The sequence below is a fragment of the Stomoxys calcitrans genome, chromosome 3 (genome assembly GCF_963082655.1).
Source record: "Stomoxys calcitrans chromosome 3, idStoCalc2.1, whole genome shotgun sequence".
Taxonomy (NCBI): domain Eukaryota; kingdom Metazoa; phylum Arthropoda; class Insecta; order Diptera; family Muscidae; genus Stomoxys; species Stomoxys calcitrans.
The window spans coordinates 35,043,711-35,060,383 of NC_081554.1; the positions used below are offsets into that span (position 1 = coordinate 35,043,711).

Below are 16,673 nucleotides of genomic sequence, written 5' to 3' on the forward strand. Positions count from 1 at the left end.
TCGGCCCAGATTTAGATATAGCAGTCATATATGTATATGAACAGATTTTCACCCCAAGAGCCACTGCAAGCGAATTGTTTGACTAATCTTGCCAAAATTTTGCATAACGCTTTCCTCGACGACTACTACATTATCTGAGAAGTTTGCTCGAAATCGGTTCAGACTTAGGTATAGCTCCCATATAAATGTTCGTCAGATTTTGGGTTATTTGCCATAACATTGCCATTTGTCAACCATAGTTTTTACAGTATGAACATATTTGCTCGCCGAGGTTCATTAAAATTGGTTCAAAATTGGATATATACAGTCGGCACCGCCCGACCTTTGCCCTTCCATACTGGTTTTAAGTCATTAAAAACAAACTAAATTTCGCGTAAATCGCCTCACCCATCTCTGAGATCTTTCGTTTTTGAAAATAGTATAAGGGGAGGGTGTGCCCATTAAAGTTTGGTAGTATGATCTACTTCATTCTCATAGCTTTGATGCTGGATTGGAATACCCACTTTGCCCTCAAATTGGATATCAGATTCATATTCTACTACCCAAAATTTGTAAATTTTGCCCATGAACATTCCACTAAAGAACAGGGGCAAACTTCTTACATATCAATGAGTGCAGTCCGATTAAGTTTTAAGCTCAATGATAAGGGGTCTCCTTTTTATAGCCGAGTCCGAATGGCATGCCACAGTGCGACACCTTTTTTGGAGAGAAGTTATACATGGCATAGTACCTCACAAATGTTGCCAGCATTAGGAGGGAAAAAACCACCGCTAAACATTTTTTCTGATGGTCTCGCCAGGATTCGAACCCAGGCGTTCAGGGTCATAGGCGGACATGGTAATCTCTGCTGTACGGTGACCTCTACTGCCCAAAAACCACATTTTAGCTACATATTGCTATTGTCGATATATTTGTTTGGTTTAGGGGATGTTTAGGAGGTGGGACGTCCCCAAAACACTTGACCATAAAACAGATGTCATATTTAAGCCCCTTTTTGCCATAATCCACAAATTATCCAGTTTGAGGGGTACGTAGGTTTAGGTGACCAACCACGCACTTAGCCCTGAAAAAATATCCGCATCGTGCTCTACACTCAAATTTCTTGTATTTAAGCCCCTATTGCCATTAGTTTAGGGGGAGTTTATGGAGTGAGACGACCTCCAAATACTTGGCCTCAAAATTGGATATCGATGTTGGTATCCTTGGATATTAAAATTTGATTCCTACTATCAAATGCCTATTAATTATTGCCATAGTGGGCAAACTTGGCCGGTTTGAAGGGAGTTCATGGGGCGGACCCTGAAATAATATCAGCATCGTGCTGGAGCACGATTTTGTTTGAGCTCTATAATGTTAAGCATTTTCAAGGTGGCTGTCAAGACATTCAGGGCAACGATTTTCATTCAGATCCACACTAATTGATTTTTTTTGTATTGGTTAACTACCTTAAAATCATATTTCAAAGCTACCACTTGGTATACCCCATTTTAAAAGATCCACATTTTTAAAGATCTAATTTGTGGATAAAAATGTACTCTTCTTCCAAAGATCTTTTATTACTGCTCTTTTTTATCCTGATCGGTCTTCATATATTATTTTTAATTCCTTTTTTTGGGTAAGATAGGGGGAGGGGGATTGCCCTCTGACACATCCTTGCATTTGAGTACAATATATTTTCGGTCGTCTTACATGACAGTTAGGTATTTTTACTGTGAGGAGAGGGTCATCCCCCTGACGCTAAGACCCAAAAGACAATTTATGTGAGTCCTTGTCGCGATATACATGTCTTGCTGAACGGCAGGGCGGCTTAATGTGACCCAGATTCTTGAATCCTTATATCAACATTAGAGTCGAACTCTACTGACATGGACCTTTCTCTTAATTCACATACTATCCCGCCCGAACTACACGTCCTATTGAGTGGTATTTTGTGGGTGGGCCGGTCCCAGACTCTGACCCAAGTGTGTACACCAGATTCGTAGTCAACTCCCAAAGACCTTTCATTTGATACCCATTTTTTGATGTGTACTCTACTTCCAAACACCTTTCATTTGATATCCATATAGTCCCAACTGATAAATATACCCTGCTGTGGGGTTTTGACGGGTGGGTAGGCGCCTCAGATACCAACGAATGAAACTTCATGTCAGATTTTTACTCTACTTGTAAATAATTTTCGTTTGATATCCATATTGTTCCAATTGGTAAATATGTCCGTCCGGGTGGGTTTTGGGAAGGGGCGATCCCCTGGTGTTAAACTGAATGAATATATGTTTAATATCCATTCTTAATGGAGTGCATAACAATTATCTTAAAAAATTTGTGAAGTATTTCTTCAACTTCACTTAGCTATTTTATGAAGATGCATATTTCAACTGTATTTTAAAATAATGTTTCTTGACATTGTTTATAGTATTCATGTATTACTGTTAAGTTGAGTCTCTACTTGCAATCTTGTAGCTGCAACTTTCTGTATTACTAGAAATTTCTAATTGGCAATATCTTCAAAGTGTGTATTTAATTGCTCTCTGCCGTCAAAGTTTCCTTCCACATTACCATTGCCATCATATGTGCTGTTTCATTGGTGAAATCAAGCAAATATTTTGACTGCTTGTTCTGCATGTTCCGAGAAACAACTATAAAATTACGATATCAACAGAAACCAGTCTCTGTTTTTGATGTGGCCACTATTGTTGCTCTCTTTTGCGTCAATGTAATGCGTCCTGATATTCTGCCATTGTTTTAATGAAGTGCATTTTTATAGTATCCACAATTTTTCATTGGCTACATTTCCCAAAACTCCAGAGTATATTCCGAGGACTATTTTAATGATAGACAGACAGTCGGCGGTGGAATGAACAGATATTTATAACCCCAAAACACAAGCATCCATTCATTATATTCATTTACTTATTTAGTCAGTCATTTAGTGAATACTCACTCGTTTTCCAAGAGCTTTAACACATTTGCCCATATGTGTGCTGTGTGAGTAAGTGTGGGTGTATATGTTATAAAACATGGCATTTAATTTGCAATTAAAAATTATTTCCCTCAATTAAAATGTGAATACTCGTCTGAATGACTGACTACTGACTGCTGACTGAGTATTGCTGGGTGTTCGCTCATACGTGCACCGTCGCAACCAACATAATTTAACACCCTCTGAGGACTGCAAAATTGGTATGAATGGATGGTTTTCTTTTTGAGGAACACATGCATGGTACTGGCATTCGGGGCCCTTTTTTACTCTGCAGGGACCATAAAATCAAACCACAATTATATGCATAATATGTATTATTTACATTCATCATCAAAATCAACTGGGTGTATAAATGAACACACACACACACACACACTGCCGCACATTTTTGGCAGAATCGGCTTTGCGCAAAGAGAGCAACAGGACGCAAGGAGGGTGCCCTTGGATCCTATGAACTGAACATATACACCCAATGGAATTTATATATTTTTCATATCGTCGACACTGCTGAGGATGATGACGAACAATCACATGCTTCTTCTCACTCGTGTTTATTTTTGTGTAGACTGACTATACAATCTGCTCTGGTCTGTTTGATGTATGATGTATGACGAATATGTGTGATATTTATGATATACAGTTTCATTTTCCACTGAAGAATGAAATATGTAGAAAAAATGTTGTTCTTTACTACTAATGAAGAGAAATTGGTAACCGTACATTGTCTTAAAAAATAGCATGTGGCTGACTTGTTGTATGTTAAGCAACATGTTGTTGAACATGAGTAAACATCATAGTGATGATGTCTGAAGAATGAAAGATAAATAATTAGTTGCAATATAAAGAATGAAAGCGCAAAAGGGATATTAAAAATAAACAAACTTTTGAAAGGATAATATTTCGCAAAAAAAAAACCAAGAAATGCAAAACATTTTAATGGCAGGTCGTTAATATATTAAAACTTAATTGCAATCAGACGAAAACTTAAATTATTTAAACTATTACCCCTCCGATGAGTGACAGTTCTGAACTTCACGGGCGTGTGAAAAGGTCCCCACGGACCCTTTTTGTAAATAATTTTTTTTTTTTTTGATTTTTTGTTTTGTTTTTATTGTTTATAACTAAATTCACAATACAACAATTTTTTTTTATTTAAAAAATTTTTTTTTTGCTTGAATTTTCTTAAGACTATTATAAACAAGTAAAAATGCGTTAAGTTCGGCCAGGCCGAACTTTGGATACCCACCATCTCGGGTTTATATGTAAACCACCTTTCATCAAGATCCGGTGAAATGCCCCTTTTTTGGGGCCAAGACTTTAAATCGAAATATCGATCTATATGACAGCTATATGCAAATCGTCATCGTTCTAGATCAAATTGCGGAAATATGTGGAGTGGCTTAACTTAAATCTCTGCAACATTGGACAATAAATGCGCCTTTTATGGGGCCAAAACATTAAACCGGGTGATCGGTCTATATGGCAGCTATATGCAAATCTGGGCCAATCTGAGTGAAATTGAAGAAGGATGTCGAAGGTCCTAACACAACTCACTGTCCCAAATTGCGGCGACATCGGACGATAAATGCGCCCTTTATGACCCCAAAACCTAAAACCGAGAGATCGGTCTATATGGCAGCTATATCCAAATCTTGGGCGATCTGGGCCAAATCGGCAAATGATGTCGACGGGCCTAAGACAACTCACTGTCCCAAATTTCAGCAAAATCGGATAGTAAATGTGGATTTTATGGGCCTAACACCCTAAATCGGAGGATCGGTCTATATGGCAGCTATATCCAAATCTGAACCGATCTGGGCCAAATTGACGTAGGATGTCGAAGGGCCTTACACAACTCACTGGCCCAAATTTCAGGAAAATCGGATAATAAATGTGGCTTTTATGAGTCCCAGACCCTAAATCGGAGGATCGGTCTATATGGCAGCTATATCCATATCTTGGGCGATCTGGGCCAAATCGGCAAATGATGTCGACGGGCCCAAGACAACTCACTGTCCCAAATTTCAGCAAAATCGGATAATAAATGTGGCTTTTATGGGCCTAAGACCCTAAATCGGAGGATCGGTCTATATGGCAGCTATATCCAAATCTGAACCGATCTGGGCCAAATTGACGTAGGATGTCGAAGGGCCTTACACAACTCACTGGCCCAAATTTCAGGAAAATCGGATAATAAATGTGGCTTTTATGAGTCCCAGACCCTAAATCGGAGGATCGGTCTATATGGCAGCTATATCCAAATCGTGGGCGATCTGGGCCAAATCGGCAAATGATGTCGACGGGCCTAAGACAACTCACTGTCCCAAATTTCAGCAAAATCGGATAATAAATGTGGATTTTATGGGCCTAACACCCTAAATCGGAGGATCGGTCTATATGGCAGCTATATCCAAATCTGAACCGATCTGGGCCAAATTGACGTAGGATGTCGAAGGGCCTTACACAACTCACTGGCCCAAATTTCAGGAAAATCGGATAATAAATGTGGCTTTTATGAGTCCCAGACCCTAAATCGGAGGATCGGTCTATATGGCAGCTATATCCAAATCTTGGGCGATCTGGGCCAAATCGGCAAATGATGTCGACGGGCCTAAGACAACTCACTGTCCCAAATTTCAGCAAAATCGGATAATAAATGTGGCTTTTATGGGCCTAAGACCCTAAATCGGAGGATCGGTCTATATGGCAGCTATATCCAAATCTGAACCGATCTGGGCCAAATTGACGTAGGATGTCGAAGGGCCTTACACAACTCACTGGCCCAAATTTCAGGAAAATCGGATAATAAATGTGGCTTTTATGAGTCCCAGACCCTAAATCGGAGGATCGGTCTATATGGCAGCTATATCCAAATCTTGGGCGATCTGGGCCAAATCGGCAAATGATGTCGACGGGCCTAAGACAACTCACTGTCCCAAATTTCAGCAAAATCGGATAATAAATGTGGCTTTTATGGGCCTAAGACCCTAAATCGGAGGATCGGTCTATATGGCAGCTATATCCAAATCTGAACCGACCTGGGCCAAATTGACGTAGGATGTCGAAGGGCCTTACACAACTCACTGGCTCAAATTTCAGGAAAATTGGATAATAAATGTGGCTTTTATGAGCCCAAGACCCTAAATCGGAGGATTGGTCTATATGGCAACTATATCCAAATCTGAACCGATCTGAGCCAAATTGACCTAGGATGTCGAAGGGCCTTATACAACTCACTGTCCCAAATTTCAGGAAAATCGGACAACAAATGTGGCTTTTAAAATCGGAGGATCGCTCTATATGGGGGCTATATCAAGATATAGTCCGATATAGCCCATCTTCGAACTTAACCTGATTATGGACAAAAAAAGAATCTGTGCAAAGTTTCAACTCAATATCTCTATTTTTGAAGACTGTAGCGTGATTTCAACAGACAGATGGACAGACGGACGGACATGCCTAGATCGTCTTAGATTTTTACGCTGATCAAGAATATATATACTTTATAGGGTCGGAAATCGATATTTCGATGTGTTGCAAACGGAATGACAAATGAATATACCCCCATCCTTCGGTGGTGGGTATAAAAAATTTAAAATTGTTGTTGAGCGTCTACTTCTTGTCCCCTGCCCTGTGCGCAAGTGTTGCAGCGATGTAAAAGTGTGCTATTTTCTCCGCAAACAGCGTTGCCGCAGCCGAAGCAGTATGCCCGCGTTTTCCGCTGCCGCCCGTACTTAGAACGGCAAAGCCTACATGACGGTCTACTTGACCTAGCCGCAAACGACGGTACATTGCCTTCCATCGGTCTTGGTAATACCTGAAATGAAAAGAAAAATAAAAAACAAATAAATATATATTCTTTTCTTGAATTTGAAGAGGTTATATCGTTGTTCAGAGCACGTTCTTCGATATTTGGTGTGGCCAATTGTTTCGTTGGCAGTAACAAGAACAACCGCCGTCTGTCACCCCTTTTATTAGGCTTCGTTTCGTTGTAAATCGTAAAAGCAGCCAATGCAGCGACATCCAGCCCAAAAAGTAATTGCGGATTTTTTAAAAGATAATAAATGCATTTTTAATAAAACTTAGAATGAACTCTTTTACACTTTTTTCTAAAGCAAGCTAAAAGTAACAGCTGATAACTGACAGAAGAAAGGATGCAATTACAGAGTCACAAGCCGTTAAAAAAATTTGTCAACGCCGACTATATGAAAAATCCGCAATTACTTTTTGGGCAACCCAATATAAAACATGGCCAACGGCCATCGTTGTGTTGCTCTTTTGCAGCTGTAAGTGCCTACCATTTGATCCACGGTATCAACGCCGCATTTGTTGGCGTTATAATCTAATATCGCATAGGGCTTCCGCTTCTCGGTTTGCTCGTCAACGAGGCAGGTGTAGCGCATTGTGGAGAGCACGTTCACCACTTATTTTTTTTCGGCACGTATGAGCATAACGATATATCCCCCTTGTTGAACCCAAATAATGTACTATTGATGGTGCGTTTCGGGTTCTTCTTGAACTCCTATGGAATGAATGTTTTGTTGTAGCGCACTGTACCTACATATGCGGTCTTCCTCCTCAACAAAATACGCGCCAAGTCAAAAGTGGTAAAGAAATTATCCGCATATATAGTACGCCCAGCATCTAAATATTTTTCCACAAGATCCAGCACTACGTTCTGCCCTTGGTTTATCTCCCGTTGTTGGTTTGGCAGTTTTCCAGAATATATCATTCCCTTCACAGGATAATAACTCTGTGAGTCCACCATAACCACCATACTTTCAAACCATACTTAGCTGGCTTTGACGGAATATATTGTGTCCCTCTGTAAGGGAACAACTGCTCATCAACTGTTAGTGCTTCATGAGGAGTGTAAGCTGCTACCACATTATCTTGCAACATTTCCCAAATGTCGTCAATAGCCGCAGTTTTGCTGTTGATGAGTCGCTGTTGTCGAGTGTTTCCATTGTCGAATGGAATAAATTGCTTTATACACATGAAGCGATCGTACGACAACGCAGCTTTGTTTATTGGGCAACGCGTCGCGTCCCATAATTCCATAGCTGGTTCATGGTTTGATCTTGTGAGTCCAACATACAAAAGAATAACTACAAAGGCGTCAAACTCTTTCACTGTCACTGGCTTCCACTCCCTTTTTCTTCGTGGGATTCGCCAAATTCCATGCAGCTGTAACCTCCCTTCCTTTACGATTTGTTTCACGTAGCACTAAGTGTATTATTTCCTCTGTCATGATTGAACGCATTATTGTATAGGGGTCGTGTTTATTTCCTGTTGGTCCTGGTTTCTTTCTTCTGAAGTCGACTACGTTATGATAATGAATATAATGATGCCCAAAAACATGTATTTATTAGTGAAATTCAGTACAAGGTCCATACGGACCTATTCACACGTCCGCGTACTATTCTCACTAAAACCTCAATAACTCCTAAGGTAATGATCCGATCGGCGTGATTTTTTTTTCCAAAAGATGCGCATCAAAATACTCTTGGTATACAGAGTAACTTTGGGGGTGGGTTGTAGTGGCCGAAGTAGTAGAATTTTCAGCTTGAAAAGGCAAAATGGTCCCTAGGGACCTTCTCACTCATCGGAGGGTTAGCTAAGCCCAAATGTTAACCAATATTATCCCAATCTTAACCGTTTTCGATCAAATTCTATAGACATTGGGAAACTCTTAGAAGGAGATAATGTGATACATTTTGTGAAGATCGGTTGATAAATTCGCTTGATCTCTCTAGAAGTGAAAATTGGTCGAAACATATATCTAAAAAAAAATTCTTTGTCCAGGTCTAAAACAAGATGATGCCGATGATGATCGTCAGTCGAACCCACATGGTCAAATCAAATCATCATGTGGTTGTGAGAGGATCGGTATACTGTTCAATTGTCTATTTCTTCTCCTTTTAGGTGTTACCAGTAAATATTCATTTATTCAGTCATAGTTTTGGGTTTATAATAAAATTTTGTTAAAATCCCCAAAATAGGACCTTAAAAGTCATAATGCAAAATTTAACAAAACAATATACTACAGTGATTTCGCATTGTATATGAATATATAAAAATAAAAAAATTTATTTCAAGTTGTTGTCGTTGCTGATTCCCCTTCCAAAAACTTGTTAGCAAAATGTCAACCCGTTCTGCTTGTCATTTGTTTGATGTCAGACGGCAAATTTGTTTTACAGGGAACACACACACACACACACAAAAAGTCAAAAGCGAATGAAGGGTTAATGGGACTGATGTGGGCAGAAGTCATTCCATATGTGTTATGGTATTAATTAGTTTGCTCCAAGGTCTGGGTGTTAAGACCACAATACATATTGGTGTAGTGAAATTTAAATCTAAAGTAACAAAATAGAAAGCAGGGTGTCTTAAACCTAGATACCAGCAATTTCTATAATGTGGTGAGGGGTAAGTGCAATGAAAAAAAGTTGCCTCAAAATTTAAGATTTTACCTTGCACGAGGGATTTTAGCAAATAACAAAAATATTTTAAATAAAGATGACATCATACACTTTTAGTTGCTATATATTTTTACGGACACAACCATCCTCATTATAACCTGCACTGGAATCTTAATAAGATTTTAAGACCGAAAAAAGAAAACGCAAACAGACAACAAAAAAAAAAAACAATTTTTAAATTTAGTACTTTTACTTAAAAAATCTACATTTAAAGACGCTCCTATTTGTAAGGCAATTCTGGTTCTTTAAGCAATGTAATGGGCTTAATGGGTTAGTCAATAAGCAAACTATGTATTATTCGTCAGGTGAAATTTCACAAAAAAATTTACAGTTTGGTGCGGTTTGAATGCCGGCGGTGTCATTGGGCTATACTTCTTCATCAACGAACCCGATCGTCACGTTACCATGAATAGACAACGCTACCATGTTCCCTGATTATTATATACACCACCATTTGCAACACATCGAAATAGGTAAGATTAGGTGGAAAAGCCAGTAATCGGCTTGTTGTGCGCTCTAAATACTAAAAACGTAATCTCGAAAAAGAAGATTTAAGTCAGTAATTCCGTGCTTCTTACAAAATACTTAATTGATATCCATGCCACGGCCCTAAGGTGGTTCATGTCTGGTAATGTGTCCCCACCAAAATGCCGGTGTCTGTTAAACGCGAAAGCCAGCAAATGATAAAGGAAATACTCCAACGTCTCATCATCTTCACCGCATGTCCTTCACATGCTATCACTTGCCGCACCGACTTTACATTAGTGAGCTCGTAGTCCCGTATGTGTCTCGTTATGATACCGAGAGTTATACTGACCTCCTTCTTACTTCCTTTCAGTAATAGCCTCGTCTCCTCACGATTTGGATCCTTCCATAGGATTTTCGCCGTCTTACCGACCGTTTTGGTATTCCAAAGGGTTGCATTAGTCGCCTACGCCCCTAAAACGGACTGCGTCGACCCGAAAGGCTTCGGGGGGTTAACTAAGTTAATTGACGGCAGCTCTCTGGCCCTCACTGCCAAATCGTCAGCTTTCTCATTCCCAGTTACTCTGCTATGGCCAGGGACCTAAACGAGGCGGATCGTGCCATCGTCGGAGAAAACGTTTATCTCTTTCTTAGATTCTAAAACTGTTCGTGATCTTACCGTCCTGATTGTTATTGCCCTAATAGCCTGTTTACTGTCCGTACAGATGTTCATATTCGACGACCACCACACCACCTCACGCATTCCGTGATCGCCGGGACTCCGCTTGGTCAGATAGTCTAAAACAGATCTCCGTCCCTGGGTTCTCAATGTAGATCCCCAGGCCCACTCTGTCCTCTAGCTTTGATCCATCCGTTTAACATGAACTTTAAGATGGCAATACTAGGGTTCCGTCAATTCTAGTTTGTGCCGCTGGCAGCAGTGTCTCGCACTTGACCTCAAGTGTCGTCCCAGGTACCCAATCGGGAGCCTCTTCCATTCCTTCCATGTTTTCTATCGTCGCCTCGATTATACCGCAATGATATGATTTGCTCCTATTCTCTATCCAGTCTCCAATCGCCTTAAGCCTCAAAGCCGCAATGGCTGCCTCACACTTAATCTGTATATCTATGGGTCGGATATCTAGAATGATGATCTCCCAGCACTAGTAGGAATGATTCTCATATCTCCGCCTACGCCAAGACAACATATTCTCTGAACTTGTTGTATAATCCGTTGCACTGTTTATCCACAGCAGTCCACCAAACTGGCGAGGCGTTAGTAAGTTTTGATTAAAGACGCTTCTGTAGAGTCAGTGGACTATCCTCGGATTCAGGCCATATTTCCAGCCTACGGCTCTTCGACATAGTGCCCAACATCTGTGAATCTTCTCTGTACTCTCCTGAATGTGACACTTCTAATTCAGTTTCCTGTCCAAGATCACACCTAAGTAGTTGACCTTGTCAGATATCGAAATCGTCTTATTGAGGAAACGTGTTGCGTTAAATTGGCTCACCTTTGTTTTCCTCGTGAACAGGCATAATTTAATCTTCTTTGGGTAAACATTGAGACCTTTGGGTCTAGCCCAGTCATATGCCATATGCAAGACCCTTTCAGCACTTCTGAATAGCTGATGTGGGTCCTTATCCCTTTGATCAACATCATTTTCCAAAATACAGGTGTCTCCGTAAGTCTCATCGTTTTCCACACCGAAATAAGGTTCCAATATAAAAAAACCCCAAAAGGGAATATGAAATAAGGCTCCAAACTTTTATACATGAAACAAAAACAACGTTAATTGGGACTTTACTTCGTTTTTTGGGCTTTTCTTTCACATGAAATAAAACCCCAAATTTAGATATGAAATAAAGCTCATTTTTGGGGCTTTCATTCCCTTCACAAACATTTAAAACAAAACTGCGAGACTAATACTCGGAAAATCTTCATTCAATTACCCACTTATTGGAATATTATTTCATTTCAAAATTGGGACTTTATTTCATATGCAATAATTTCCAAAATTTTTTTGGGCCTTTTTCATTTTATTTTGGGGTGTATTTTCATTTCATTGAAATTTTATTTAATTTTTACTTTGGGATTTTATTTAATTACGAAATAAAGTCCCATTTTTGGGTGTTTATTGCATTGGTGCTTTTTTTCAAACAATCCATCGAAATTTTTAGTCAATTAACCACTTATTGGGACGTTTTTCATTTAAAAATTGGGACTTCATATGAAATAATTTCCCAAATTTTTGGGCTTTTTTCTTTTAAGTTTGAGGTGTTTTTTCATTTCGTTGCAGCTTTAGTCTTCAAAAATTTAGATATTAAACTTAAATTCTGATACAGACTTGTATTTTTTCCATACGCAGATCAAGTTTTTGAATGGACAAAATCGGACTATATTTGGATATAGCTGCCATATAAACCAAACTGCCGATATAGGGTCTTAAGTCCATAAAGGGACATTTATTGTCTGATTTCGCTGAAATTTGGAACAGACGTCAAGTTCTTGAATGGGCCAAATCGAACTATATTTGGGTATAGCTGCCATATACACCGATTTGACGATATGTGGTCTTAAATCAATAAAAGGACCATTTATCGTCCGATTTCGCTGAATTTCGAACAGTGAGTTATGCTATGGCTATGCCTAGCCAAATATGCTCCAGATCATATCATATTCATGTATAGCTGCCATATAGACCAGTCAACCGATTTAGGGTCTTAAGCCCATAACTGCTGCATTCATTAACCGGCTTCGATGAAATTGGAAATTGTGAGTGAACCTCCCCGCATTTTTGGATGTAGTTGTCATATAGACTGATCTCTCGATTTAGGTTCTATACTTTAAAGAAACCTCATTTATTGCCCGATTTCGCTAAAATTTATTTAGTGCGTTGAACTGCGCCTCCCGTCATCCGACCTTAATATGGTCCAAATCGGACCATATTTCGATAAAGATGTCATATAGACCGATCTGCTTATTTAGGGTCTTAAGTTCATTAAAGCCACAATTATTATCCGATTTCGTTGAAATTTTAAATATTGAGTTGATTAAAGCCTCCCGATGTCTAACTCAAATATGGTTCAGATCGGTCTTTATTCAGATATAAATGCTTCAATTTTGTCTTCCAATGCGTGATAGACATAAGCTTTAACATAGCCCAAAGGCGTTAAATCGCACGATCATCTTTGAAGAAGTATGGTCCAATGATGCCCCCAGCCCATAAACCGCACCAAACTGTGACTTTTTCTGGATGCATTGGTAGCTCTTGCAATTTTTTTGGCTGATTTTCAGTCCAAAATCGACAATTCTGCTTATTTACGTAACCATTGAGCCACAAATGAGCTTCTTCGTAAAATGGAAGAAGCACGCGATGAACTTTTTTAACAGTGCTCTCATTTTGATTATAAATTTAAATAATGTGCAAGCATTGTTCGTTTGTAAGACGATTCATGGTTAAATTAAATACCAAACTGAAAATGTTTGACAGTGAAACAAAACACAAAACGTGCGTGAGGTGTTTAAATCCAGTGTTGCCAACTAGATAATACCTAAAAAAATCACCCTTTAGAATATTAAGTCCATATATAGGTCAGAAATATTTCATACCATTTTCAAAAACAAACAAGTTGCAAGAAGATCACACGTTTTTATACCCACCATTGTAGGATGGGGGGTATATTAATTAAGTCATTCCGTCTGTAACACCTCAAAATATCGATCTGCGACCTCATATAGTTTGTATATGTTCTTGATCGTCTTGATATTTTAAATCCGTCTGGCCGTCCGTCTGTCCATCCGTCTGTGGAAATCACGATAGCTGTCGAACGCGTAGAGCTGGCTGCACGAAATTTTGCGCGGATGCTACTTATTAATGTAGGTCGTTGGAGATTGCAATTGGGCCATACCGGTTTAGATTTGGATATAACTCCCATATAAATGGTCCTTCGACTTAATTTCTTGAGTTCCTAGAAGCTGCAATTATAAACCGATTGGGCTCAATTTTTGTACGCAGTGTTCTGTTACGGCTTCCAACAATTGTCTCAAGTATTGTCTGAATCGGTCTATAACCTGATATAGCTCCCATATAAACCGATCTCCCGATTTTACATCTTGAGCCCCTTAAAGCCGCAGTTGTTATTCGATTGAGCTGCCATTTTGCAAGTAATGTTCCGCTATGACTTTCAACAATCGTGACAAGTATGGTCTAAATCGGTGTATAGTCTGATATAGCTCCTAAATAAACCAATCTCTAGATGTGACATCTCAAGCCCAGGAAACTTTCTCATCCGATGGGGCTGAAATTTTGTACACAGTGTCCTGTTACGACTTCCAACAATCGTATCACGTACAGTCCAAATCCTTTGTGTAAACTTTTTTTGCAGAATCCATGGTGGTGGGTTCCCAAGATTCGGTCCGGCCGAACTTAACACACTTTTACTTGTTCTTTCTTTTCTCTTTATTGGCTTGAGTACGTGCAACAAATTTCTTGTGTAATCAGGCATATTTTTGATATGCAATGCCCACTTGAATTTTTCCTCTTCAGAAAAAACTGTAAAAGTAGTGGAACAAACCCCATAAATCATGGCAAAATAGTTTTTTATTTTTGCTGTTGCTGTCTTGTGGTAGGAAATTGCCAACAGGCCTGACAATGATGTTGACTAAAGTGGGGGGAGAAAACCGGCAGAAGTCACAAAACTATTGAAGTGTTCACACACAGAGTGCAGGGTCTCCCCAATAAAGGCTCAAAAAAAAAAAAACACAAGACAGTAGTGAGCAAAGAGTTTAATTTACACGAATGTGAGTGGGTGTGTCTAGGCGACTCACTAACGAGGACTATATAATGGAAGTGGGTTCCAAATTTGCATACAAGTGTAGAGCTCAATTTGGTAAGAGTAAAAGAAATTAGAGGATTTTATTCCAATAAAAAAAGGAGACCTTAATGAGATGGAGTTTTGAACTAGACTTCATATCCGAATTTAAATTGGTTGAAATTTGCGAAACGCACAAAATTGTCATTTCTTTTAGCAGATTCTAAAAATTTGGATTGATGATTGTAAGCCCACAACAACTTACCGAGGGATACTATAAGTGTGCCAAGAAATTTCCCCCTGAACCGATGTGGGTTATTGCATCGTAAACTATTTCTGCGGTGTAGTTACTGCCGAAATCTTCTTCTTCTTCTTTGTATTTGTTTGTTTGTGTGTTCCTTATAGACTCAAAAACGGGTGAACCGATTTTCTTGAAATTTTCACAGATGGTGCATAATTTTTTGATATCTGAAGGGGAGGGCGGACCCTCCTCCTTACCTTAATTTTCAGAAACGCCTGATCTCAGAGATGGGTGGTGCGATTTAAGCGAAATTTTGTCTCATATAGTACCCTAAAAATAAAAATTTGGCATCAAAATTTTGGATGGGGTACCTAGGAGGGCCGCCCCACCCTAAAACCTACCAAATATATATTTAGACCAATCACGACAATATGGGACTCAAATGAAAGGTATTTAGGATAAGAAAACATATCTGATATCAAATTGTCGGACCAAGTGTTAGGGGGACCACCCCAACCCCCAAAACACCCCTAAATCGGACATATTTACCCACCACGGCAATATGGGACTCAAATGAAAGGTAGTTGCGAGTAGAATACGAATCTAATATCCAAATGATAAACCATGTTTCTGGGGGTCCACACCTTCCCAAAAACACCCCTCAAACAGGACTTATTTACTGACCATGGGAATATTGGGTTTAAAGAAAAGGTATTTGAGTGTAGAATTCGAATCCGATATCCAAATATGGGACCAAGTGTTTGGGGGGGCCGCCTCTCCCCAAAAACCTCCCCCAAAGGGGACAAATTTACGACCATAGCAAAATGGGGCTCAAATGAAAGGTATTTGGGAGTAAAGCACGAATCTGGGGCCACCCCACCTTCACAATACCACCCAAATACGAAGTATTTGCTGACTATTGCAATATGAGGCTCAAATTAGATGGGTTTTAGAGTAGAACACGAATCCAAAGCCGGACCACGTATCTGATATCATCATTAGGAACCAACTGTCTAGGGGACGTCCCACCACCATAACAACCCCCAAACCGGACATATTTGTTGACTTTTGCAATAAGGAGTTTAGATGAGATTGGAAAACGAATGTGATATCCAATTTTGAGGCCAATGGTAATATGGGGTTCAAATATATGAGAATAGAGCACTTTGCTGATATATTTTCCAGGCTTAGTGTTTGGGGGACCATCCCAATCCCTTAAACACCCCTAAATCAGGCATATTTACCTAACATGTCAATGTGGAGCTTAAATGAAAGGTATTGGGGAGCAGAGCAAGAATTGTTACCCACTTTCGGGACCAATTAGTCCCCTAGTTTAATATAAAGAAGGTTTTTTATGAGAGGTATACATATATCGAAAAGAAAGGCACCGCCCTTGGTAGAATTATAGAAAAGCTGCTTAAAAATATTGACGGTATAAATATCCTATCCTGGTTATTAAGGTCAACAAAAAACGGCCAAACGTATTTTTCCAAATTATCTGTTTTGGAAAATTTTTGTAAGTTGGAGGACAGCACTACGTTCTCTCTTTTGCTGCAGCCCTTGTTTACAAATTGAAATATAAAAAAAACAACGCCTCGCCATAGCTCAATGTGTATGCTTTATTGCATCCAAAACCACAAGCTGCATAACCATCACAGAACTCAATTCCTTCTCGGGCCCAATATAGTAA

At 39.4% G+C, this 16,673-nt stretch overlaps 1 protein-coding gene across 2 annotated transcripts in view; it reads left to right on the plus strand.

Annotated features, from left to right (window-relative positions):
• Positions 1 to 16,673, plus strand: part of LOC106083240 (uncharacterized) — a 440,964-nt gene that overhangs the window by 142,380 nt on the left and 281,911 nt on the right. The window lies entirely within an intron of this gene.